This window comes from Silene latifolia, chromosome 4 (genome assembly GCF_048544455.1).
Source record: "Silene latifolia isolate original U9 population chromosome 4, ASM4854445v1, whole genome shotgun sequence".
In the NCBI taxonomy this organism is placed as follows: Eukaryota; Viridiplantae; Streptophyta; class Magnoliopsida; order Caryophyllales; family Caryophyllaceae; genus Silene; species Silene latifolia.
Genome location: NC_133529.1, coordinates 97420971 through 97447264, shown reverse-complemented (window position 1 = coordinate 97447264; position 26294 = coordinate 97420971). Strand labels below are relative to the sequence as shown.

At 36.5% G+C, this 26294-nt stretch overlaps 1 long non-coding RNA gene and 1 other non-coding gene across 2 annotated transcripts; one reads left to right on the top strand and one right to left on the bottom strand.

Moving 5' to 3' along the window:
- The first annotated feature begins 5361 nt into the window (after nucleotides 1-5361).
- LOC141654412 (small nucleolar RNA R71) lies at nucleotides 5362-5468 on the top strand. Its single transcript, XR_012547973.1, has one exon. It is a non-coding gene; the product is annotated as a small nucleolar RNA R71 (small nucleolar RNA).
- A 17168-nt stretch (nucleotides 5469-22636) lies between these two features.
- On the bottom strand, nucleotides 22637-23776 carry LOC141653621 (uncharacterized). The gene is made up of 3 exons (XR_012547471.1): nucleotides 23708-23776; nucleotides 22807-22954; nucleotides 22637-22715 (listed from the first exon to the last, which is right to left on the bottom strand). It is a non-coding gene; the product is annotated as an uncharacterized LOC141653621 (long non-coding RNA).
- Nucleotides 23777-26294: the final 2518 nt, after the last annotated feature.

Sequence of the window (26294 nt, the reverse complement as noted above, 5' to 3'; positions counted from 1 at the left end):
AAGAACTAAATGTTTGAGAACTACAAGCTTAACAATATTGAAAACTAATATGAAAACTATTGAGAGAATTATAATGCTTAAGGCTATGTAAAGTATATGAGACGTAAGAAATTCGATGCCTAAGCTATGAAGTGGCTCCCATTTATATAAGGGAGCAAGGTGAAACGTAAACATTCAAAAGACATGCAACCCCGATCGGGGTTGGGGGCCCCTATCGGGGACGTGGGTTTCCAGCTCCTTTGCCTTAATTCTCCTCTTAATTGCTTGGAGAATCCTATGTTGGTGATTAATTGTGCGATTAATCACCCGGTTAAGACCTTAATTCTTGGCATCCTAGGTAGCTTGGAATCCTATCTTTTCCACCTTGACTTGGACTTGAGTTTGGGCTTGACTTTGATTGTTGGCCATATTTGCATTACACACATTAGTCCATCAATTTCTTCATGAAAAACCCATGCCAATACACCATGCTAGTCCAATACTTGGTCTTGTTTAGCCATTGCACTCCAGTAGCTCATCTTGTAGTATTTTAGCTCCAAAAAGCTTAAGTATCCTACAAAACATGTGGAAAGTAGCAAATGCAACTAGAAAAGCAAATATTAGCTCAAAACACTATGATAAGTGCTAAATGTCGTGTAAAATGGAGCTAATATAGGGGATGAAAATATATAAAATATGCACTTATCAAACTCCCCCAAGCTAAACTCTTGCTTGTCCCTAAACAAGAAATCACATCCCATAAATTGCAATATCCCAAAACAAGCTAAGCATAATGATTTAAAAACCCGAAACAGCATGGGCAAGAGATAAAGCAAAATATGGATGAGATTTACACGACGGCGTAGCATGGAAAACTTGAAATGAACCTTTAAGCTCTTGCATGGTCTTTTGACTTATGGACTCTCACGGGGCACTCAAACTCTTTTATATGTGAAAGGACAATTTTGTGAATGAACACTCAACTATCCTCGACTTATAATAATGTGCCCGCAATCTAATATGATAAACATGTCAAAACTAGTAAGCCAAAATAATCAAATGCAAGCATGATAAAGAAGCCAAATGGGTAGGAAGAAGGCAATATGTAATGGGTAAGAAAGGGGAACAAATGAATTATGGATTGTGGAGCTAATGTCAAGCTAGCAAGAATCAAATGCAACGATGCTCAATCCCAATTCTAACCCAATTTTGCAATTCAAATCATAAGAAAACTCTCCAAAAATATGAATAATGCTTGAGAGTTTCTCACATCTTTTTCTTCTTCTCTTTTTTTTCTTTCTTTTCAATTCATACTTCTTTTTTTTTCATTTTCATGCTTTTTCTCATTCATTCATTTTTTTTTCTCATCTTTTTCTTTCTTGATTTTTTTCATTTCAATTCACCACCATTTTTTTCTTTCATCATTTTCATTTTTTCTCTTGAGCATTAAGACCAAGCTCACATGACTTCTGAATTTTTGAAACAAATCCCAATTGAGCACCCAAGCAAAAACAAACAAAGCCACTAGCTCAACAAGGTGGGCAAATTATAATGTAGCTAGGAAAAATGTTTGTGGAAGGGGTCGAAAAAGGCAAATATTATCATGTGAATGGCTCCAAAATGCTATAACAAATTAATGCATGCTTACCAAGAGATGACAAGAGAACCATACTTGCAGTGGCGGAGCTAGGATTTAAACTTAGGGGGGCGAAAAATTTTAGGGGGGGCGAACGACTAATTTCATAAGGCACCCTTGAAAAAATTTCGAAAAATTTAACTAAAAACTTCGAAAATTTCATCCGTCAGGGGAGGCGACCGCCTCTACTAGCACCCCCCCCCCCCCCCCCCCCTTCCCCAGCTCCACCACTGCATACTTGTGCATTTTGATGAAACACACATTATAAGGAGACACCTACACTCACATGTGAGAGACCGGATATGGATGCATCGGTCAAAAGAGGCTCTACCTTACCATTTTGTAGCTTGCCAATAGTCAAGATCAAGCTTATTCGGTTCATTTTCCATCTCCCACCTACTATGTCAAGACATCCCCATGTAGCTATTATCCCATCATATAAGAACAAATCATTAGCTAAAAGCTATCATTAGGATAAGCAAAGAGGAAAGTAGGTGACAAGCAAGAAAAAAGCACAAAATTTCTCTCAAAAATTTTCAAATTTTCTACACTACATGCAAACTATACTGTATGAAAATGCAATCTCCCCTCAAGCTAAACATAACATTGTCCTCAATGTGCCAACAATTCAAATTACCCAACGAAACCATAAGAATGGCTCAAAGCACAAAACAAGAAGGACTAGAGGTCACGTTTAATGGGTTGCAAGACCTAAACTAAAATGCAAAGTAAATAAAACTTACTCGACTTGCTAGCCTCCCCCCAAGCTGGCATGAATTCGGGGGATTTCTTCACCAATCATTTAAGAAAAGGGCCAAAATTTGAACCCCTTCCTTTCTTCCGCATCATTCCTTCTCCTCTTAGAAGCACCTTGGGTAGAAAGTCTTCTTGGTGCCATTTTTCTGAAATTTAAGACAAAAATTCATCTTAAGGCAAACCAAAATTCATCCAAATAGACATAATAGAACAAATTAGTGAACTAATTCATACTATAAACATGAATAAAGCATTCTACAATCAATTTCTAGCACAAAGAAGTACAAAATCAAATTCCCCCAAATTTAGATTCAATTTAATTGATTGAAATGGATGAAATTAAAGAGAAAAGGGAAGAAAACTTACCAATTGATGTTAATGGTTGATTGATTCTTGCAAAATGATGAAGAACAAGATGTTTCCTAATGATTGTAAGTGAAGAAGTGAAGAAATAATGGAGAAAGAGTAGAGAATAGGTACCGTCGGGTTTTAGCAAAGTGATAGAAATTTTTTCTTTTTTTTTTACCCGTATAAAGAACACACAGCCAAGTAGAAAACCCTGTCCCCGATCGGGGTTGACCAATCCTCCGCGTTTTTTACCAGCTTCCGTGTTTAAGCTAATTCCGTCCCGTTTTCCGAAAACTACGTCCCCGAATGGGGATCTTGCATGGGGAAGCATGCCATATTCTCCTCTATGTCTCCTTTCTTCATTTTCACCTAAACATCACAAAAATAAACATCGTTAAGTCGAGTATTTTATTACTAATCTACGAAAAACAATAAATTGCAGAAAATTAAAAACAAAAATAAATAAAAGCAAATAAAAAGCTTGGGTTGCCTCCCAAGAAGCGTTGGTTTAACGTCCCGCACGACGTAAGAAGCTATTTGATCAATTTTTGTCATTGAGCTTGCCACCAACCAAGCTCCATTTCATAGCTCCTTTTGCATTCCGCAACCACTTGAAATTTTTCAAATAAAATTTCCCTTTCTTTTTGGCACTCTTAGCAATAGTGCCCTTAGCATTGTCGCCTACAAAACAAACAACACCAATATCGTCCTTAATCGGATCCATTAGTAAGGAGCCAAGTGTAGTAGAGGCATGAGAAGAGTCCACAGTGCTAAGTAAATAACAAGACTCTTGTAACATTGGGCTTCTAATGTTGTTGTGTTTGCTAAAGGAAACCCGGTCATCACCCACTTCTAACGTCAACCTCCCATTTTTCACATCAATTAGCGCACCCGCGGTGCGTAAAAATGGCCTACCCAATATAATTGGGGTTTGTGAGTCCTCGGCCATATCAAGTATGAGGAAGTCAACGGGTATGAAAAACTTGTCAATTTTGACGAGTACATCTTCTAAGACACCTAAGGGTCGCTTTAAAGAACGGTCGGCCATTTGCAATGTTGTACTTGTGCATTTTAGAGCACCCATGTTAAGTTTTTCACAAAGGGAATAAGGCGTGACACTTACACTAGCACCTAGGTCGCAAAGGGCCTTATCAATGGTATATGTGCCTATAGTGCAAGGAATAGAATAGCTACCGGGGTCCTTAGGTTTCGGGGGAGACTTGTTTTGTAAGAGTGCACTACACTCTTTGGTGAAAGCAACGGTCTCAACCTCATTGAAGGATCGCTTCTTTGAGAGAATTTCCTTCATAAACTTTGCGTAGGAGGGGACTTGGGTAAGTAATTCAATAAATGGGACGGTGACTTGCAAATTCTTACAAACTTCTAAAAACTTACCGAACTTACCTTCCTCCTTGTGCTTTGCTAGACGATGGGGAAATGGTACTTAAACAACTTCCTTTGGAGGAGCATCCTCCACATCTTTCACTTTTACTTTCACTTTCTCATTCTCAATGAGAACATCCACCTTCTTTGAAACGACATCACCCTCCTTAGCATTAGGAGAGATATCCTCAACAATTTCCTCGTCACCTTCTTTGGGCATAAGGGGCTCGACATTTGTGGCATCAATCTTGCTCTTTCTCTTTAGCATCAATAACCGATGAGGAAACGGCACACGATCCTTAACAAGAGGCTCTTCACTAGCCTTATTTTTGTCATTTCCCCCAAGCTTAGGCTTTTTAACAACCACTACATCATCCAAAGTCATGGATGGCCCATCATAGCTTGTACCACTTCTCAAGGAAATAGAATTAACGGTCTCGTGTGATTGCGTACCTTGGGGTGGTAGTTGTCCGGTTTTCCTTTGAGAGCTAGAAGCGGCTAGTTGAGCTACTTGTTGCTCCAACATCTTGACTGCGGCAGTGTGAGCTTTATCATTCTTTTGAATTTGAGCCAATAATTCCCTTTGCATTTGGACTATCAAGCCCTCAAGTTTCCCTCCTCCTTGGTTGTTTTGTTGGCCATTTTGTGGTGGGGGCCCTTGTTGGTAGTTTTGTTGAGGTGGCCTTTGTTGATTTTGATAACCCGGTGGAGGATTATACTTTTGTTGTTTAGGGACATAGGCATTTTGTTGTGGTGGGGGTTGAGGGTTAAGCACATTGTTGCTAGTGTAACAAGTTCGGATGGAATTTTGTATTCAGGTTGTAAGTATTGGAAAATTTACCCGGTGGATATGAACTTTATCGAAAAGCTTGAAAAGCATTTACCTCTTCAATAGGGGCTCAGCAATGGGCGGCGTAATGACCCGCACCTCCGCAACCATCACAAACGATGATTTGACTTGTAGAAGACATGGCATTGAGTTGTTGAACGGATCTCTAGTATCCCTTTCCGCCAATTGTTGTTAGATTGAGGCAATTTGAGCTAGCAAGACGGACTTGTCGGAGGATTCTTCTTTACCCTTGAGTGGCACAATGCGGGAATTGACATATTGAGCATCATGGACCGCCATAAATTCAATCGTGGCATGAGCAAGGGCGGTGTCAATTTGATCAAACCGCCCATTGTTGGCGGAATCAAGAATCTTTCGAGACTCGGCACAACATCCATTGTAGAATGTTAATGGTAGAAACCAATCATCTAGTCCATGATGTGGGCATTGTCTTTGTAGCTCCTTGTACCTCTCCCAAGCCTCATATAAGCGCTCAAGAGCTTGTTGACGGAATCCGGTGATTTGGCTCCTCAAAGTTTGAGTTTTCTCCGGTGGAAAAAACTTTTGATATAAAGCAAGAGCCAATGTCTCCCAATTGGTGATTCCCATGGCAGTGCGGTCAAGGCTATTGATCCAAATCTTGGCCTTGTCCTTCAAAGAGAAAGGGAAAAGTATTTCCCTTATTTGGGCTTGAGTGACGCCCGTTTATCGGATCATAGAGCAATAATCACAGAAATTTTGAACATGCAAATTGGGATCCTCCAAAGGACTTCCCCCAAATTTCTTCCTCTCCACAAGGCTAATAAAAGCCGGTTTGATCTCGAATTCCGGCGCGGTGATTTGAGTAGTTGTGATACCGGCCGGAAGCATGGCCGCGGTGGGCTTTGAGTGATCGGAAAGTTTCACCATCTTTTTAGTAGTAGATGGTGGTGGTGGTGGAGATGATGAACTAGAAACCTCCTCCTCTTCAAGAACTTCTAGATCGTCTAAGTAAGACTTTCTAGCACTTTCAACTTGTACGGGAGAAGTGGCTTCTTTCACTTCCTTCCAAAAACGTCGTCTTCTCCTAAAGGTTTTCTCGGGGTCGGAATCCGGTGAAAGCAATTCTCCACTACGGGAGGACCTGGGCATAAGACAACAATTTCTAGGAAAATGATAAGTAACGGTTTCAAGGAACAAGTGTTCCTCAAGAAAAAAGAAAACAAGATAAAAATCGACAAATCAAAACGCAATAAAGCCGTGCTCCCCGGCAACGGCGCCAAAATTTGATAGGCTATCGCACACCTATGCAAAGATAATTACCCTAAACAACAAGTAAATGTAGCAATAGGGGTCGAACACAAGGAGACGGGAATTACGTTGTGAAATACTATGGGAAGATTTCTATCAAGATCGATTTCGTTTTGGGTTTGTATGTTTGTTTGATGACTAACAAAAACTATAATGTAAATTATATAATAAAAAGGAGTCTAAGGGAGTCGGGTCACACATGCAAAGGTAAATATATAATTATGTTAAACTCGGAATTAAAAACATTGTCAATTGCTTAGGCTTAGAGACACCCACCTTACGGCATTAGTATCAACCATAGACCGGGTCCTAGAAAAACTTTCGTCCATGACTAGGTCGTCCTACTACACATGCTTTGTCTAATTCGATTCCATGCCTCTCGACTTTTAGAATGAATGAACAAACTTAACCAATGGATAAGGCCTTAAACAAAGATTAAACATTATGGTGCAAACATGTAATAGAAGCAATCGAACAAAACTATTATCAACCTATTTTAACATGTTATATAATTGATTTTACCTGGCTCCCCTAGCCCTTAGACTAGGAAATTTAGCTACTCATACTAAAGTGTAAATTATGAACTATATTGTAAGAAATGCTAAACATGATTGTATGATTTATATAAACTAAATGATATAACATGCAAAAGAAATAAAACTAATGTAAAGTGAATAAAATACTAATAATAAACTATGCGTAAACTAAAAACAAATGTAAAGTCGTAAACTATAAATGGAAATACCTTAATAGAGATGAACTTGTATGGAAGAAAGAATATTAGAACCAAATGCTTGAAATGTATTAAGAACTAAATGTTTGAGAACTACAAGCTTAACAAGATTGAAAACTAATATGAAAACTATTGAGAGAATTATAATGCTTAAGGCTATATAAAATATATGAGACGTAAGAAATTCGATGCCTAAGCTACGAAGTGGCTCCCCTTTATATAGGGGAGCAAGGTGAAACGTAAACATTCAAGAGACATGCAACCCCGATCGGGGTTGGGGGCCTCGATCGAGTGACCGCCTACTCGGCCGAGTGGTCTCCTATACTCGACCGAGTGGCCGCGTACTCGGCTAAGTGCCCTTCTACACTCGACCGAGTAGTCTGCCTTGACCATTGTTTTGTCAATACTCGACCAAATATAAAGTGTATACCCTTATTTTCGTGATTATATTGGTTGGTTTGTGTCGGATGAACATCTTGACCCCATATGGGTAAGACCTTGTGAATTGTTTACGTTTGACCGTATTGTGTGGCTTTTGATATCAAAGAGTGAAATTTAAATGAAATTTGTTAATTGACATGTGTTAATTTAAGTGATTTTATTGTGTATAAGTAAGATGAAAATGCAAAGTTATGTGGCACAAATTGGTCATTGCATGATAGTGATTGTGGTCTTCCGTATAAGCGGAAGGGGTGATGATAGATGAGAACTGATATGGAAGCACGTGTATGATCACGTGGTGAATTTGACGCGGTATATGCGTGACATGATGTCCGGAAATAGGAATGTTGAACATTGTTGAGTCACATTACAAGTAGTTTTGCATTAATTGATTGTTCCATTGAGTATGCATAATTGGTGTCTTCAATTGCATAGCTGTGAAGGTACGGGGATTGACGTTATATAGATATGTAATAATAATCGAGTTATACACCGTGATAGATATGTATGCTTATAACCGACTTAAGTTGTGAGTTAGTTATGGGATTATAGATTGGAATCGTGGGTTAGACCTGGCGCCTTGACCTTTGGGAGGCTCGTAGGGGTATCCGTAAATAGACTTCTAGAGAGGTTTCTAGATTGGGATTATAGCAATAGCATAACATGATACGAGATTTGATAATGGATTTGCAATCGGTAAGAGAGTGTGTAGAATCTGAAACATAGTCATTTGTGGAATTTAGTAACGAGCGTATGAGACCGCAGTTTGAGGTTTGATAGTCGAACTTCGGGACGAAGTTCTCTTTTAAGGGGAGTAGATGTAATAATTCGGAAATTTAGGAAAGAGAAAGTATAGAATGTGAGAAAGTAGTAAGAATTGAGTGAAAAACTTTTGGATGAGTGTGATATTTAGAAAGAGCGTATACGGGTGATAGACATGTGGGGTGCGAGAGAATGCATGAGATTTGTGGAAAGGAGAGAGTGAGGTGAACTTCGGGGACGAAGTTCTTTTTTAAGGGGAGAACATTGTAATACTCCGTATTTTATAATTATATAAATAATACTATATTGTATTTTACACGAATTATGTTTGAGACGGAATAATAAAATAATAATAATTATTATTATTATTAGATGGTAATGATAATAATAATAATAATAATAATAATAATAATAATAATAATAATAATAATAATAATAATAATAATAATAATAATAATAATAATAATAATAATAATAATAATAATAATAATAATAATAATAATAGTAATAATAATAATAATAATAATAATAATAATAATAATAATAATAATAATAATAATAATACGGCACATGTATAATATATGTATACTATACTCACCTTATATACACTCTACCCTATCCATACTACCCTTATCCTATCGTAATCCCACAAAATCCACCATCCACCATACATTTCAAGAGAGAAAGAGAGAAAGGAAGAGAAGTGAAGATTTTGCCCTCCGCCTCGGGATCGTAAGGTAAAACCGTCTCACACTAGTTGTTATTTTATCTTAATTAACCCGCCTCGACCTTGGCCCACCATAGACCACTGTTGACCACCCATTGACCCCGTTGACCACCCAAATTAAGGGTTTAACCGAGTTAATATACATGTTTATAGCTGTTGTGTGCGACGGTCTTAAGACGGATTTTTGACCACCAAAATGGGATTGACTTGGGGTGGCATTGGGTGGAGGTTTTTGTGGGTAGTGGGGGGACCTTAGTGGTGGCCATGGGTGGTGGAATTGGTGGCTGTGGTGGTCGGATTTAGGCGTCAAAAGAGGGAGGTACAGGTTGTTGTTGTTGTTGTTGTTGTTGTTGTTGTTGTTTACTGTTGTTGTGTCGTGGTGGCGACACCACCAACATGGCGGTCGAGGTTTGGGTCCACCGTGGTCAGGGGGACCACAGTGGTGGCAGGCGGTTGTGGCGGTAAAGGAGTGTCGTGGTGGTGTTGTTGTAGTTGTTGCGGGTTGTTAGCCACTGAAAACATAAAAAAATGGGGTCAAAAAAGAAAAGTAGGATTAAAGGAGGAGATGTGATCAATCGCCGGAGATGAGCCATGGGATGACCCAATCTCCGGCGAAAGGGTAGGAGAAGATGAGAGGATATAGGGTGGAAGGAGGAGGCGGCGACAACAAGGTGTATTAGGTTTAGGGGTTTTTTAAGGGAGAAGGGGGAGGAAATTTTTTAGAGAGATGATGTTGAGTAAAGTAATTATAATGAAATTTGTGCAATTCGCTAAAGCTCATTGGATTCCTATAGGAGCGCCCAACTTCGTACCTAATATTTGTAAAAATAAAATAAAGGTGATGACATGGTTCCGTAGGGAGTTAATAGTTTGAAATTGGCCCTAGAACGTAAATTAGTTTGGTTAAAAACCCTACTTTGAAAAACAAATCCATTTTAACCGGGATAGACCCACTAACCGCAACTAATTTAATATCGAGTACTCGTAATTATTTTCATTCCTATATGTTTGTATTGTAGGTCGAAAATTTGTGTTGTTTAAAGTAGCTATATGATGAAATAAATTTACGTCTAGACTTATTTGCAAATCACACAAGTACAAGAGACGACAGGCAAAATCTGGATTATCTTGGAACACTTTCTAAGAAATTTCGTTTTGTACTATCCTATTACTATACTATAAAATCCCAAATCATAGTAATACGAAAATGAATAACCGATAACCGTACGGTCATACAACGTCCATATGATAAAGTTGATAACGGTGCAGCCTCATGCAATGCGTCCCGTGACTACTGAGAGGTTAACGAAGGTGCTGGTTAAAGTGACGGTTCAGGGAAGTGTAGGGCCAGTTCAGCTGCTTATGTCGCCGAAAACTACTGTAGGAGCGTTGACGAAGGCGGTCTTGGAAGTCTATGCACGACATAAGAGAAGGCCGGTGATGGTAGAGAGTCTTCCTAGTTGCTTTGAGCTTCATTACTCTCCTTTTAGCTTTGAGAGTAAGTCCTTCCTATATTTGTGGTGCTATTTTTCTTAGAAACTAGTAATGTAAACAATCATCATGAGACGGTCTACGATAATGAAAGTTCATAATTAAATAACAAGTTAACATTATGGCCGAGAGTTAGGAAAAACTTTATAAGTCGATTTCATGTGATTAAGTTTAGCTTAATTCAGTTCAAAATCACTAATTAGTTGAAAATATTTATTAGCAGTCTCGTGTGTGACCTCAAACCCCTAACATCATTAAAAAATGAATAAAAACTTGGGTTACGCTTCAAATATAAAAAACAGGATTATATATTATTCTCTCTAATTTAATTTATTTCACAGATCGATTTTAACGTCTTTCGTTTTGTTTTTTCATGAATTCGTAACAAAGATATGTTATTACTTATTACGTTGGCAGGCTTGGACGAAGAAGAGCAACTTATAAACTTAGGTTCAAGGAACATTTTTATGTGCCAAAAGACAACAAGCAACTCCAATGAGGGAACATGTTCTGAGCCCAAAATTACAAGAAAATTTTCATTATCACCAATGGAGATGCTTATGGATATTTTACTATGAAATTTTGACGAGTTCATCACTCAAGAATGTGCAAATATATTTATATATGATTATAGTATTTTTATATCTGTAATTATCCATGTTATTAGCATATATATATATATATATATATATATATATATATATATATATATATATATATATATATATATATATATATATATATATATATATATTAGGTAGGAAACTAAGATTTCAATGTAAGGAAAATGCAAATAGAGTGGTTGTAAACATGTTTTATGTATATTTGGAGTATATGCCATAACAGCTTGGAACTAACTATGTCATTTTATAGTTTAATTAATCAATTAAAGTCCAAAGGGCATAGTTGTTGACATCAAGTTATTGATAAGAATAGTGATCTGAAACCGATCTTATGATCTCTATTCGAAATTAGATAATCTCCTTATTATAAAAGGAGCCTTTTTTAAAAATTTCTTATTAACTTTTCAAGACTCTATTTGGTAAAACTAACTTAAATATGAAAAATGTAGCTGAAAACTGAAAAAGTAAGGTAACTGAAACCTGAAAAGGTAACTACTAATAAGGTAGTTGAAAATTAGAAATATAATAAGGTAGTTGAAAATTAGAAATTGATAAGGTAACCGATTATATTAAAAAAAATGTTTAGCAAACTAGTTGAAAAGGTAGCTGATTTTTAGTGAAATGAGGTAAGATGATATAAGAAATATTTAATATTATAAGGTAAACATGGGAGATAAAACTAGTTCAGCCATTTAGGTACCTGATTTCTAAAATGTTACCCTATATAACATTCATTTCAGGTAGTTTATATTGTTAAATAAGCTACTTATCAAACACGTACAAAAAAATCGTTATATATATTAAAGAAGACCCTTACAAAGCTAATATGGCACTATGAGAATTCAGCAAAACCATTTTGAAGTTTTCTTATTAATTTGGGTAAAATTGTCCATAAACCCACCTAATATAATAACAACTAAGTATAAAAATTAAGGGCAAAACTGTCCGTTTCTTTTCCTAGCCTATAAACTAGATGTCTATGTCACATTAAATATACCAGTTCCCAATAACTAGCATACAAACAAATTTCTCACCCTTTTCTTTCCTTGTCCAAAAAAAAAGGTTTCTCTCCATCAATTTCCCATTTATCCCCAACCTTTAGCTCCCTCATACGTTTGTTTGTTTTACAAATTGCATTTTTGAATTTGAAAATTTAGGAAAATGCAAAACATTACAGTTATTCAAATATTTTTTTTTTTTAAAAAAAAAGAGGAGTTTCAACATCTCCAAAAGACTATTTTCAGAAGCTAAATATAAAGAGCTATTGATTTGTAAAGGTGGGATCATTAATAAATTTAGCTACTATTACTTGACAGGGGTATACTGTATTAGTCGCGATTGCGGCTTTAATTTCACCGTAACATGTTTGTGTCAGTTGCGATTACGGTTCTAATTTCACTGCAAAATTATAAATTTACCTCTAATAATACGAAGACGACATTAAAAATTTACGTAATATTTAAGTGGTAAATTTAACTATAAATATGGACCTATCATTAAAAACAACAATACCAATAATAATATAATAATACCAACAAAAATGGAGAGGATTCTTACTCTTTACATTTTTACAAGGTTATAAACTCTTGGTGTCTTTGAGAAAATAGAAGCAAAAAATAAAAGTGAAGTATGTTAACAAATAGCTAAAAGTTCTTAATTCTCATTCCAATTGGAATATACATCTTACATGCTAAATATATAAGCTAAATAAAGAAAGGTTGAGTTATTTTGGATGAATTAATGAAGGATTATAGGGTTATATTTATAAAATCTACCTTATAATAATAATAGTAGTAGTAGCAACAACAACAACAACAACAACAACAACAACAACAACAACAACAACAACAACAACAACAATAATAATAATAAGATGTTTCATATCTAACATTCATTTCATAAACCTATTAAATAATTTTATTTCAAAAAAAAAAACCCCCGTAAATTTTCACGGGTGTTATACTAGTTAAGATAAAAGTAAACTACTTTAATCAAATAAGCTACATAAATTATTCTCCCAAATAAGACCTAAATTTTAAAAACCAAAAGACTTTTCTTAACGCTACCCCACCACATAAAAACCTCCTTGTCTCCACTAAAATTATTCAATAAGTTTTACTTCAGACAATCTGACATTAGACGGATCAAATGTCACCATTTTTTTAATAGAATATAATCATTTAATGACAAAACTAGTTTAGATTCCGTGCAATGAATGCGCGGTATTTAAAAAGTTTATATTTTTGTATTACTTAAACATACTAAATTAACACCTCATTAATTTTTCATATTTTACGTCATTATATTTTAATATGAGGAAAAAAATTCGAACAGTAAAATTATTCAAGAAAATTGAATAAAATTGAACTGTAAAATAATAGTGATATCTCATTAATTGTTCATTTTTCTCGTCATTGTATTTTGTTTCGAGAAAAAAAAAATTAAAACTGAAAATTAATCCACGAAAATTGAGTGATGTGTTGAAATGTACTCCCTCCATATCAGATCAATGGTAACACTTATCAAATACGGTCGTACCATTTTTTACCCTTGCTTTTACCCTCTTTTCCCTTGTTTTTACCCTCTTTTCTTAAAACCCCCATTTTTTATCATGTTATCATTGGTCTGGTATGGAGGGAGTATTTTTTAATAGCACAAAGTTAAAGATTCCAATTTATAAATTCTCTCAATTTTTTTGTCCTGAAAAAATCAAAACGATTTATAGTTGTGTTTATACATGGTATGAGTCAAGTCATTCGTTCTCAAATAATAGTGCCAAATTATCAATAAAAGATTTAATAGCTTATAGTTTGCCTTTATTTATATTTTAATTAAAATATTATAGTTTAGTTTTTAGTGAAAATTATATAATTTGATAAAAAGATTAATTTTAATGAAAAAAATTATATAATGAAATACATTATATTTATTAATTTCCTTATTTAGTGAATACAATTAAATTATCAATAGTTTCATTATTTAAAAAGATGCTTTTTGGAGAGGAAAATGTGTGAGTTCACCTATTTTTTTAGTAGATAGGGGATGTTATTACTAAAGTTGTCACTTTTTACCCTGATGGTAACATTTTATCAAAAAATAGTACTCCCTCCTATTCACTGTTTTCTTCCCTATTTCCTAAAACGGATTATTCAGGTTTTCTTCTCCTTTCTTATTTTGGAAACTTTTACTCTTATTTTATTCATTCCTCTCTCCTATCACCAAACCTAGACCTGTCAAAACGGGTCAACGGGTCGGGTTCGGGTCGGGCCAATTCGGGTCGGGTCAATTCGGGTCTCTCGTTGAATTCGGGTTAATTCGGGTCGGGACGGGTCTTTTCGAGTTTCGGGTTTGTTGTCGGGTCTGTTTCGGGTCCAGCGGGTCGGGTTGTTTCGGGTCGGGTCATTTTGGGTCAATGAATAATAGAGAAATAGTCATTTCAAGTCTTTTCGGTTCAATTAGAGTTACATTTTGTCGGCTCATTTTCGGGTTTGGTGGTTTCGGATCGGGCCATTTTTGGGTCGGGCCAGTACGGGTCAATAAATCTCGGGTCATGTTCGGGTCGGGTCGGGTCTATTCGGGTTTTCGGGTCACATTCGGGTGATGTAGTTTGGGTCACTTCGGGTCTCGGGGCAGCTTTTTCGGGTCGGGGTGCTTTTGCCAGGTCTAACCAAACCCCAACCAACTCTTTTACCCATGTATTATTACTTTCTTAAGGTTTTGGCCCCATAATTCCTTATTTAACTTCTAAATATTTATCCCTTTCTCCTATTACCAACCCCACTCAACTCTTTTATTCTTATTTTATTCCCAGCCTTGAACCCGTGTCCACAAATAAAGTGAAGAAAACCCTGAATAGGAGGGAGTAATATTTATCGTAAAATGGCAACATTTGATCCGTCTTATTTCATACGGGAAATAGTCCGTCTAAATAAGAATTTGCGAAAATAAGTATGGTCTTAAAGTTTAGATTATAAATCTTTGTAATGAGAAATATTATATACCTTCTCTTTTCTACCTTCTCATCTCACAACCGATTAAAATATCGGTTATTTTGCTTCATCCACTTGTTTTCTGACTCCACACAATATATACTAAAGTAATCGATTGTGAGAGGGGTCAAGGGAGAAGATGAAAGAGAACGTTGGAGAGGGAGAAGGTGCATAGCACCCTTCTTTGTAATATGACTAAAGTTATAATGCTCACAAATATAGTACGGATAGCGGTGTGTGCGCAGTGCGCATTAGGCTTGCTAAACCTTTCTTAAAGGACTTGGAGTCTTTAGACATTGAACAACTAAAACCTTTCTTTTGAGGTGGTTTTAAAGTTGGTGGCTTTTTTCACCTCACTCATTTGAAAGGATGAGATATGTTGGTCCTATCTTAGATGATTAATCTAATTTTCTTATCTTTTGAAAAAAATAAAAAAATAAAAATAAAGAGTTAAAACTCATGTGATAAGCTTGACAGTTTGATTTTTATGCGCAACATAATACGCTTAGTTAAAAAAAATATGGAACAACTAATTTTTCTATTCTTTTTTGTGTGTATATAACTTAAAAAAGAAAACTAAAAAGAAACATGGTTTTTAGCATGTTAGATCTGTTCAATTTTATTTGTGGTAATTTTAGTTTCGATTTTGATCACGTTCATTTCGATTAGCCACTTTAATCGGTTTATGTCGTTTTGAGCCAGATATGAATCAGTTGAGTCACTACGGTCGTTGGATTTTCGGTCATAGTTTTCTTGAGTTATGGGTCAAAAAGTCTAGCTTTATATTCCTTATTATATTTAAACTTTTGAATGTAGTACTCTCTCTGTCCTAGTGATATGTTTACACTTTCTTTATTTTGTGGGGGAAATAAAGAAGTGTAAACATATCACTAGGACGGAAGGAGTACATAATAATTCAAATATCATTAATACTAATTTCCTAAAGTGAGAATGTTTTTATAAGAAAATAAATAGTTTTAACTTAGGTCAATTATATATTTAAGTTTAGCTCATGTTTTTTTTCAATTAACTGGGTTTAATTTCGATTCAATACGAATTTTAATCAAGTTTAGAATTTCCGGGTACTATTCATGTTAGTCGTATTAGATGTTCAATCAATCTCAATTCATGTGTTTTCAATCAATTTCCCGGTATGCACTAAAGTCTTAATTCTAATATAACTAGATTTTGTGCTCGTGCGTTGCACGGGTTTCAAATTTGTCCTTCCTCTAATTGTTTAGACCTTTTAATATCATTTTGAATTACTAGTTGTTGCCCCGTGCCCTATCGGGCGCGGGACCGCAATCTCGAAAACAGTTCAGCGACATAGGTAGACAAGGATCGATTTGGCATAGCAACCATAGGGAATACTTAGTTTCCTGGGGAACTTTGGCTGCCTTTTGCATCTATAAACTCATACAACCTGAATCTCATTCCCATAACTCCAGTCACTAAATTTACCACATAACAACGAAAAAGCCTACCTTAAAATTAAGACACCCAAATAACATTTCGTGAATCAAAGATGTCGTTAAGGTGTTGAAAACTCTCGCTTTAAAAATGTCATTGAAGAGAAGCTAAGTTCGAGCGCGGCAAATCAGCAACCAATTCAACAACCAATGAATCTAAGATCTGTCCTCCAATCTCCCACCTAGCACGAACTCAAATTCAAAGTCTAATCATCTTCCATATTTACTGCACATATCCTGGTCTACAAACTCATAGACATTGCTATCTTCCAAGCTTCTCCACCCGTCAAAGGATCCTTGTATATCTCTTGAGCTACTCTTTCATTTCTCCTCAAATTCGTAGCATCTTTCATCCATGTTTAAAACCCACATTTAACGTACAGCTGGCACTTCAAATCTAAGCATTCGCCAACACAATCGAACAACATGCTCCTCTCTAACTTCAACTCTTTTAACTCTATAGGTAGCCTCCTCTTCCTTTTTTCCATTTGGTCAAAGAAGCATGGATTGAGTATCTCACGTGTTTGACCTGTCACATAATCTTTTGCAGCAATCATTTGAGATTTTGATGCAGCTGAATCCGATGTTTCCATATCGATTCCCACTAGACAGAACTTGTACCCAACACTCTGCTGAGCTAAAACCGATGACCCCGGTTTCCTCTCTGAAAATAAAAGAAAAAATTATGCCTGAGAATACAAAACTCACTTCCTTTTTTAAAGCAAAAAAATAGCGAATTCATGTGAATTCCAATAGGGTTCTACTTGTAACTAACTGAAATTGGAAAAGTTGCACGTCTATGTAATACTGTCAAGATGGGTTACTACCTTCTGTCAAAGTAGAAAATTCAAGAATGGAATCTGGAATCGGAAGCTGACAATTCCATTGTTCACTTTCAGTGTTGTTACAATAATCCTCCACTGCTTCTCATGCCTAAAGACGAAAAGGACTTTGGTCAATCATGTTTTGTAGAAGCAGTCATAATCATAATGGAATTCAATAAAGAACATTACATAATTCAATAGAGATCAGTGTATACATGGGGGTAGTATGAATTAGAGATCAATATATGCATGAAATTGGTTACCTGGAAGTTATCCTTCTGTTCGCTTGAGATAATTTATTTATCCCGTTCTTGTGAAACCCATGTTGAACTGTTTTTTCTCGGGCCTTACCAATTACACTCTTTACAAAGATGGTTATTTAGAAAACCTTGATTGTCAAATCATGGAGTCTTCCACCACTATTTGCTGAATCAATGGCAACCTGGCAATGAAGGCATATAAGACACAAAAAATGCTTCTAATCATTTAGTCCTTTATCACACAATGTTACGGTTTCTTCTGATGTCAAGTACCAACTCTTTTGGTAAAACTTGAAAACACCTAAGAAAAAAAGCTGGATGAAAATAGGCTCAGCCAAGCCAAAGCTATACAAGCTCATAATATAAATGTAAAAATGATGCACACTTGCACAGAAACACAAAAACACAGAAACACGCTGTGGGAATCGTATCATAGAAATTATGTTTAAAGATCTAGCACCTCAGAAAACTGAGAGTTTCATTGTATGCTCATTCATCAAAAAAATTGTTCACAAAAGGGAAATACTAACACAAACAACAAGAATATCACACATGTAAAAAAATGAACTATGAAACTCAAGTATAATTACCAATATAACAGCCATGAACTATAAATGCCAACTTAGAGCAAGTCTGAATGCAATAATGAGTTATGTGAATCATGGGATTAAATATGTTCCCAGGTTTCTGCACAACAGAGTAATATAAATCTTGGTATTATTGCAGCTTCATTTTGAGGCGGTATGCCAGTATTGACTGTGTTAATGGCGCAACAGGTGAGATCATGTTGCAACGAGTCCAAGCGCTTCTTGTCTGCACCATCAAAGGTTAGAGATTACGGTGTAAATACGTGCTAATATATGTACTTATTAATTCGCGTTCCTGTGGGTTCCAAGTGCTTCTTGTCTGCGCCCTCAAAGGTTCTTCAAAGTATGGAGTGATCCGCCTCTTATCAATGATTACGGTGTATATATAAATCCAAACCAACTGTACTCAAAATAAAGATGCCAACTTACATGCTCGACAAAGGTTCGAGATTGTGACAAGTCTAATAATTGGCCAGTAAAATGGTTGTCACTCCTTGTTTTAGAAACACTATGCCTCAAAAATCCAAATGTCTCACACATAAATTATCGATAACACCAGCTAGGTCATATTAGTTACATATACGGTTCAACCCACACAAAAGTTAGTGAACCTAAGAGTTCATAATTAAACCACTACTCGTGTGCTGAAGTGGTTGCGTCACACTATCAATCACAATTAAATTTGGTACCAACAAGATGAAATTAAGACTTACCATCACAGCGATTGGTTGACGCGGGAGTAAAATGCAGCATATGTATGAAAACAAAGACCATAAGAGCCCCTGCCTAAACCCGGACATAGGGGCACTCCATATTATCTATCCTCCCGCCCATTCATAAGAAGCTACCTTTCCCCCAACTCAGTCACCTAAGTTCCCTTGATTCTTCAACCTCAAAACTAAGAAACAGCCGCCCATCATACATGCAGACACCATCAAACATAGTTCAGATCTTTACGATGTCATTACAAGGTCAAGTGCACACCATTCTATTGAAGGCAGATGCAACGAATGCCTCACGATAACAGTATGGACTTTAATATATTAGAGGAAATAACTCAATAAACCCACGAAAACCAAAACGACCAGTTAAGCGGCCTGTGCCCCAAGTAGTAATCACCTAAATAAGAACACAATACAGTTTACAGTGAGGAGATACGGAGTGTAAAAATATGAATAGCCAGATGCTCACTATACACTAATGACGCGCAACAAAGACCGCCGAAACTCATTAAAGAAAAACCCTAACTAAGTAGGACAACTCACCGACAACTGCCGAACAAACACCGCCTGACACACAGCACCAGCAACACTGAAAACACAACTAATGAAACTAACCAATTAAACAACAGTCAACGGAACAAGCAGCCGACCTAGCTACACCTATAAAGTAAGAATCTATGGTACAACGAGAAGCTAGAATACCACAAACTAAAAAGAGACAACTTTATCAGCATATATGGGCCATGAAACACTCCAAATTTAGCAACACTTCTGTCCCTAAGTTGCCCATCTAACCACCTAATCTAAATAAAACCCCAACAAATAGATCCCAGTGAAACTCGACCTTAAGTAATTAGCATATCCCATGTTGCTGCCTTAAGAGCGGACAACTACAGAGAAGGTAAAAGAACATCAAATAAACACGAAATGCCAGTAATTAAACCCCTTTAATCTCCAAAAAGAAAGACCATAAGCAAACACCAACTGAAGAATAACAACTCACTTTTTATCTCCATTATTATCCTATAACCTTAATCTATACTAACAACGGCTATGAGCGGGTATTAATCCCTTCCAATCTGAACTAAACCATTATCCATCTCTCTCTCTCTCTCTCTCTCAATCTAAACAAACCACCCCCCCCCCCCCCCCAAAAAAAAAAAATCTAAACCCATACCCCAAAACTATACTCATACCAATTTCAACCTGATGAATAGCAATACAAAGATCAATATAAAGTAAAGACAATAACATCGAAAAAAAAAAGAATAGGAAATGTAACACCCCAGTTATTGAGAGTAAGGTTGTCCCACATCGGGGAATTGAGGAGGTTGTGATATGTTTATAAGGGATTCCACCCACCACTTAGTAACAAGGCCTTGTGCTTTTGGGCTTAAGTGAGGACAAGTAATGGGCCCAAAGGTACGTATCCCATCTTATTGGGTTGTGTTACGACCGTGGTGGGTCGGGTTGTTATAAATGGTATCAGAGCGACCCTGCGACCGTGTGGTGAGCCCGTGGTCGGGAGTACCCGGGTCACACACCTAGCGGGGTAGGATTCTGGGCTTGGCTGCGGTCAAGTTGGAGGCACAACGAGGACGTTGTGTTCTTTAAGTGGGGAAGATTGTAACACCCCAGTTATTGAGAGTAAGGTTGTCCTACATCGGGGAATTGAGGAGGTTGTGATATGTTTATAAGGGATTCCACCCACCACTTAGTAACAAGGCCTTGTGCTTTTGGGCTTAAGTGAGGACAAGTAATGGGCCCAAAGGTACGTATCCCATCTTATTGGGTTGTGTTACGACCGTGGTGGGTCGGGTTGTTATAGGAAAGAAGGGGAAGACACACCTGAATTTTAAAATGATGAAGTTGAATGAACAAGATGATGATGTTGAGCACAACGATAATTTGAGGTATTCAAGATCAGTGGTCGTGCGTAAAGACGGGTAAGCCTAGTGCTCAACATCATCATCACCATCTTGCTCAACATCATCATCTTGCTCTTAAGTTTACTGAGAATAGTAGTGACAGAAGGGTATAAGACAAAAGCAATAATTTCGAAAGAAGTAAAGACGGGTAAGCCTAATACATACTTTATTTACATCAGTTTTCCAGGTAATAGTATGTGCTACTACGCAAGTGCAACAAGATCCTGCAAGTGCTCGACTGTTCAGGTAAAAATTGTCACAAATATTCTACCTAAAAGAGAAAACAAATAACTTACTTGAACTATCAAAACTCAAAAGCTCTACCAGAGTCTTCAGGCGCATTCCTGGAAGAAGTTGATTTGCCCTCGTACATGTAATCTCAGCAACAATCCCAAAGCATATACATAAACCTATAGCAGGTATAGAATTATTTTTCACAGACTGCAGATCTTAAAGAAACAAGACCTCCAAATTAATCAAATAGCTTGAAATTCCGAGTAAAATTTTCTGAAACACATCTCCAAGACGAGCACGCCTAAACAGATATTCTACAGTTCCAACTAAGTAAAAGGTCATGTAGAAAGGAACAAGTCAGTAAGATAGTTCCCTTTCTAAGAGCAGCTAGTCAATCGCATATTCTAGCTAACGTTATGTTTTGTTCAAAAGCTGAAACACAATCACAAGAGTGAAAACCACACCAATGGCAGCTATCAATTGATGAAGTGTCTCACTGATTAATAAACTGGCAAAGCACCTACTCCCCTGGTGCCTTCCGATAAACTCCTTTTTAGATCAAACCAGTAAGATTATAATAAAATGATTTACCTGCCATCTAATTAAAATAAACAGGCAAAGCACCTACTCCCCCGATGCCTTCCAGTTTATCAAATAAATAAAATACTTCCATCATCAGCAGCAATAGCACCATCATCGCCATCTGCAATTAAGATTAAAATACACAAATAAAATCAGAAGTTTGGGGAGACTAATCCACAATATCTGACATTACACAACACGGATAAAGTGGAATGCAAAGATTTAATGTTGGAGTAGAATTTGTTATTAGATGCTTTAATTAGGATTATCAGTTAGGGAAAATGAAATGGAGGAAGAAAATTTGGGATAGAAAAAAGGAAAAAGATGAAGAATAATAAACAAAGGAAGAAGATGAAGAATATAGATAAAGAAAGGGAAAGACAAAGCAGGTAACTTAGAATAGGTAAAACATACTGGTGACAACCGGTCACTAAGAGCAACAAGGCAATATAAGTTAAATGATAGAATAAATAAGATTGAATTGTAGCCCGAACTTCCTTGTCCCATAAGTTCTCCAAAGTTCCAAGGTATCATGCCAAGACAATATAAAATTCAACCAAAAGAACAATCGAAGATCCAGTTTGAAACACCTAAATATTTCAACAAAGGGTGAGCTTGTGTAAACCGGAACCCCTTAACCCGCTATAACAAAGTTTATGGGCGTAGTAGTAGTGTTCATTGGCAGAAAAGAACTATTGTGTCCTAATGTTTCTGATCAATGATATTCCAAACAAACGGAAAGAAACCTAGCGAATCAGCCTATGTCGGACACAACTCACAATACACAATATGCTTCTACACTTCTGAAGTGAATGCGCCATCGATCATAAATAAGTCTCATGTTTAGTTTCAGAGCTATGGCCTTGGTATCAACAAAGTCGACTCACCCCTTAAAAAAACTTGTACCCTGCCTCAAACTTCTAAAACAACTATAAGTCCATGCATAGCAAACATATGATCAATTCTAACAATCTACGCCCTCATTCTCCCACTCGCTGATTTGCATTGACAATCTAAAATTAATTGGTGAATCAGCGTAAATGCATATACCTCGATAGACATGTCAAAATCATGCAAATCGCTCGCAAGCAGCTTTTCAGTATGTGGTTGATGAGATTAACCCTGCAAAAAACAAAAAAATTAGATATATAAAACAAAAATTAAAGAAACAACTCTCGGCTAGTCGAAACAGATATAAAGGTGAAGGGATTACCAGTGGAGTAAAGACTTTCTCAGCTGGACGTCGAGGAACTGAAAACCCTCCATGAGTACCGGTATCGCTTTGGGTCGTCAAGGTATTTTGCCGGCTGCCTACTTGGGACTTCGAAATATGCAGGAAGATAAATGTCCTAGTGCACTTGCTGCAACAATGTTCGACAAAAGATTAACAAATTCACCAGAAAATTCAAAATATATCATTTAGCTGAAGTTATATCAATCACAGCAATTCGAGGACAGTGAGTCCTGTATTAGACGGTCTCATATGAAAGACCAAACCTAAAGGCCAAATCCTTTTGTATTGCTCATTTAATTATAGGGTTAAAGCGTTGGTCTCGCATGTGAGATCATCTTATATAAGTTTATGGGATTCGAGGAAAAACAATAAAGAACATGCCATCAATTAAATAATTCAGGGAAAAAAAAACAAGGACGCCTTAGAAATTTTTTGTTGATTAATAAGTGAGCATACTCACGAATATTGTTAACAATTGTTGTTAACAAAAAAAAACAATAAAGAACCAGTTGTTGATTAACAATGTAGTTTCAAATGGCGGTATTGTTAACACAACTAACATAATGTTGTGGGTAGTAAAGGCCGAATGAATTGCAGATAATGAATGCATATCACCAGCCAAAAAAACAATGGAAACCGAAAGCAACTCAACAGACAAATAATCAGAAATTTAGGGAAATTTAAATACAAAATTAGTCCAGGTGGGGGTCAAATTGAGGCCAAACGGAACGAGGAAAATAAGGCGTAAGCAATTACTGCGGGAACTGACACATTTATACATGGGAATCTAATAAAATAATCAATATCCTCGGTCCAAAAAGAAACTTTACCGATTCAGACAAATATCAAGATGGCAACCAATATTCACATGAGTGCTCACCAAAGTAAGAAAAGGTAATTGTTGCCGAGGCTTAAAAGAAAGAAAAGCAGCTTGGTACCTTCGACATACTATCATCTACTGGCCCGACATGTGAATGAAATGAGATTTAATTGAGCAGTTTAATCCTTTCAAGATGGTCTTTTCCCTCTCCCTATTGACCTCAATTAGTGCCCGTTCAAGTAGAAGTTTGGCCTCGGGATTTAGCTCACTGATAAACTCTAACGGCGACGGCCAGAAAAGAAGCTCCGCTGATGAAGGGTTTAATAATGCAGCACAACTTCCATGCTTGTACTTTACTGCCACCACATATGGTATTTCCCTGGTTATGGAAAAAGAGATGCAATTCATGAGCAAGTCGGCTGTGTTACGGAGTATATCTTATCAAATCTTCAACGAAACTAAGCAAGGAATTTGTATTTTGGGGTCCGAAATACAAATCTAAGAACACAACAAAATGAATTAACAAAGGGTGAGTCTAGTATAGACTATCTCACAACTGAGCCAATCCCAAATACTTTGAACTCCTTATTTACTTATATGATTTATGAGTTATTCTTCCATGTAAAACTGTCTCATATAATTCTTGTGAAGTTCACATCATTAGAGCCAACATGCAATTCCATAAGATATCATACCCAGATCCATCTCTTTGCAGTCGGTCCGCACCCCATGCCATCAATTCACGGATACAATCAAGGCATCCTCATCGGGCAGCCAAATGAAGAGGTTTACTCCCAGGATATCTGCAAATAAATGTGTCAATTGAGAAAACACAAATGCATGAATCTCATCAAATTTACAGTAGTCTGATAATGTGATCCAAAAAATGCTAACCCATTTACCCATATCCTCCTGTCGAGGCACACACTAAAGCTCCACGATCAAGTAATACATAAACACAATCCGGTCGGCCTTGACTGGCTGGAAAGTGCAATGGAGGTGCGCCTTTCCCATCTCTAATATTCACAAATCGAGCAAATCCCCTGACATCCATCATAGATTAGTTTACCATTCATTTTGACACCAAATGAGCGTGACTTAAGAGAGGGTCTTATGTGTGAGACGGGTGACACCAACCCAAGTACTGATACAGTCCTTTTCAAATTCTATAATTAATAGGTCGGTCTCACATGCAATTAAGATCGTCCAATACGAGTTTGTGAGACAAACAAACAGATGAATAAATCTACCAAGATATAGCCACATGAGATGTCCTAGCAGCTGGAAGAATGACTTTTACACATTCAGAATGCTATTATAAGCTGCATAATGCATGTATGTTTGTCTTATCACTGACCAAGTTAGTAATGGGTCAATCTTTGTCAAAACAATCAACCAAATTCTAAACAAACATGATTACGAAATCGTCCTATTGGATGTTTAAATGGACTCATTATATTTTATCAAGTATAAACTCTCCTATAATGTCTCATAAAAACCCTAATTAGGCACACCAAAAACATATCAAAACCCTAATTAAGCAATCGAATTCGGTACATGAGTAAAAGATGAACTCAAAACCTGGAAAACAAAGTTCACAGCTGAAAATATGAGGTAAACACATAGACCAAATTGACAATCACCAAAAGGACATGCTAAAGGCAAACCCCACAACCATCACAAATTATAAAATAGTGTGAATTAACAACACATTCATGAAAGTTTATCAGCAATAAGAGGTAGAAATAGTGTTACCTTTGAGTTTCGCCATAAGACAAACGTTAGCCAGCATGTCTGACTGTTCCGAAAGAAAACTCTAACAATTAAACAGTGCACAATCGAAAACCAAAATCAAATTAGACAACGAAGATTCAGAATCACTTATAAGATAAGATCAGAAGGAAAAAAAAACACATTAAAAAAGTAAAATAAAATAATGAATGTGTAAATCAACAAACCTAGCGATCGATGAAGATGGTAGTTGAGAAACCATTTTGAGTGAGAGAGATGAGAAGATAAACAACAAGTGATGGGAATTGAAGAAGATAAAGCTGAGATGATAAACAACAAGTGATGGGAAGACAAGGAGTTAGCTGATGAGTGAGAGGATGACTGAATGGTGTAAAAGACAGTGAGTTAGATGATGAGTGAGTAGTGTAGAAGAAAGGTGAGTGAGTTATCAAGAGAAAATGAGTGAAAAGATGAGTGAGTAGTGTAGAAGAAAGGTGAGTGAGTTATGGAGAGAAAATGAGTGAGCAGTGTAGTGAGTAGTGTAGAAGAAAGGTGAGTGAATTATCGAGAGAAAGTGAGTGAGAGGATGAGTGAGTGGTGTAGAAGAAAGGTTAGTTAGTGGCGCGGAAGAAAGGTAAGGAAGAATGGAGGGATAAGATGTGTTAGGAATTAAGGGCTCAGATTTTGAGGTAACTATTCATAGCTACAGTAGAGGAAGTCTAAACTTTTATAAGTGTATGGATACGTAAAAGTTGTATTTCAATTACTCAAATAAGGTACTCCGTATAAACCTTCCTATCTTATTAATTTGAACACCTTTCAATAAAGTTTCTTTCTTTTCAAAAATTTATCTTATTAATTTTATATAAGATTAAGAAGTATGTTTATGTAAGGATTCTAGGAATAGGAATTACAA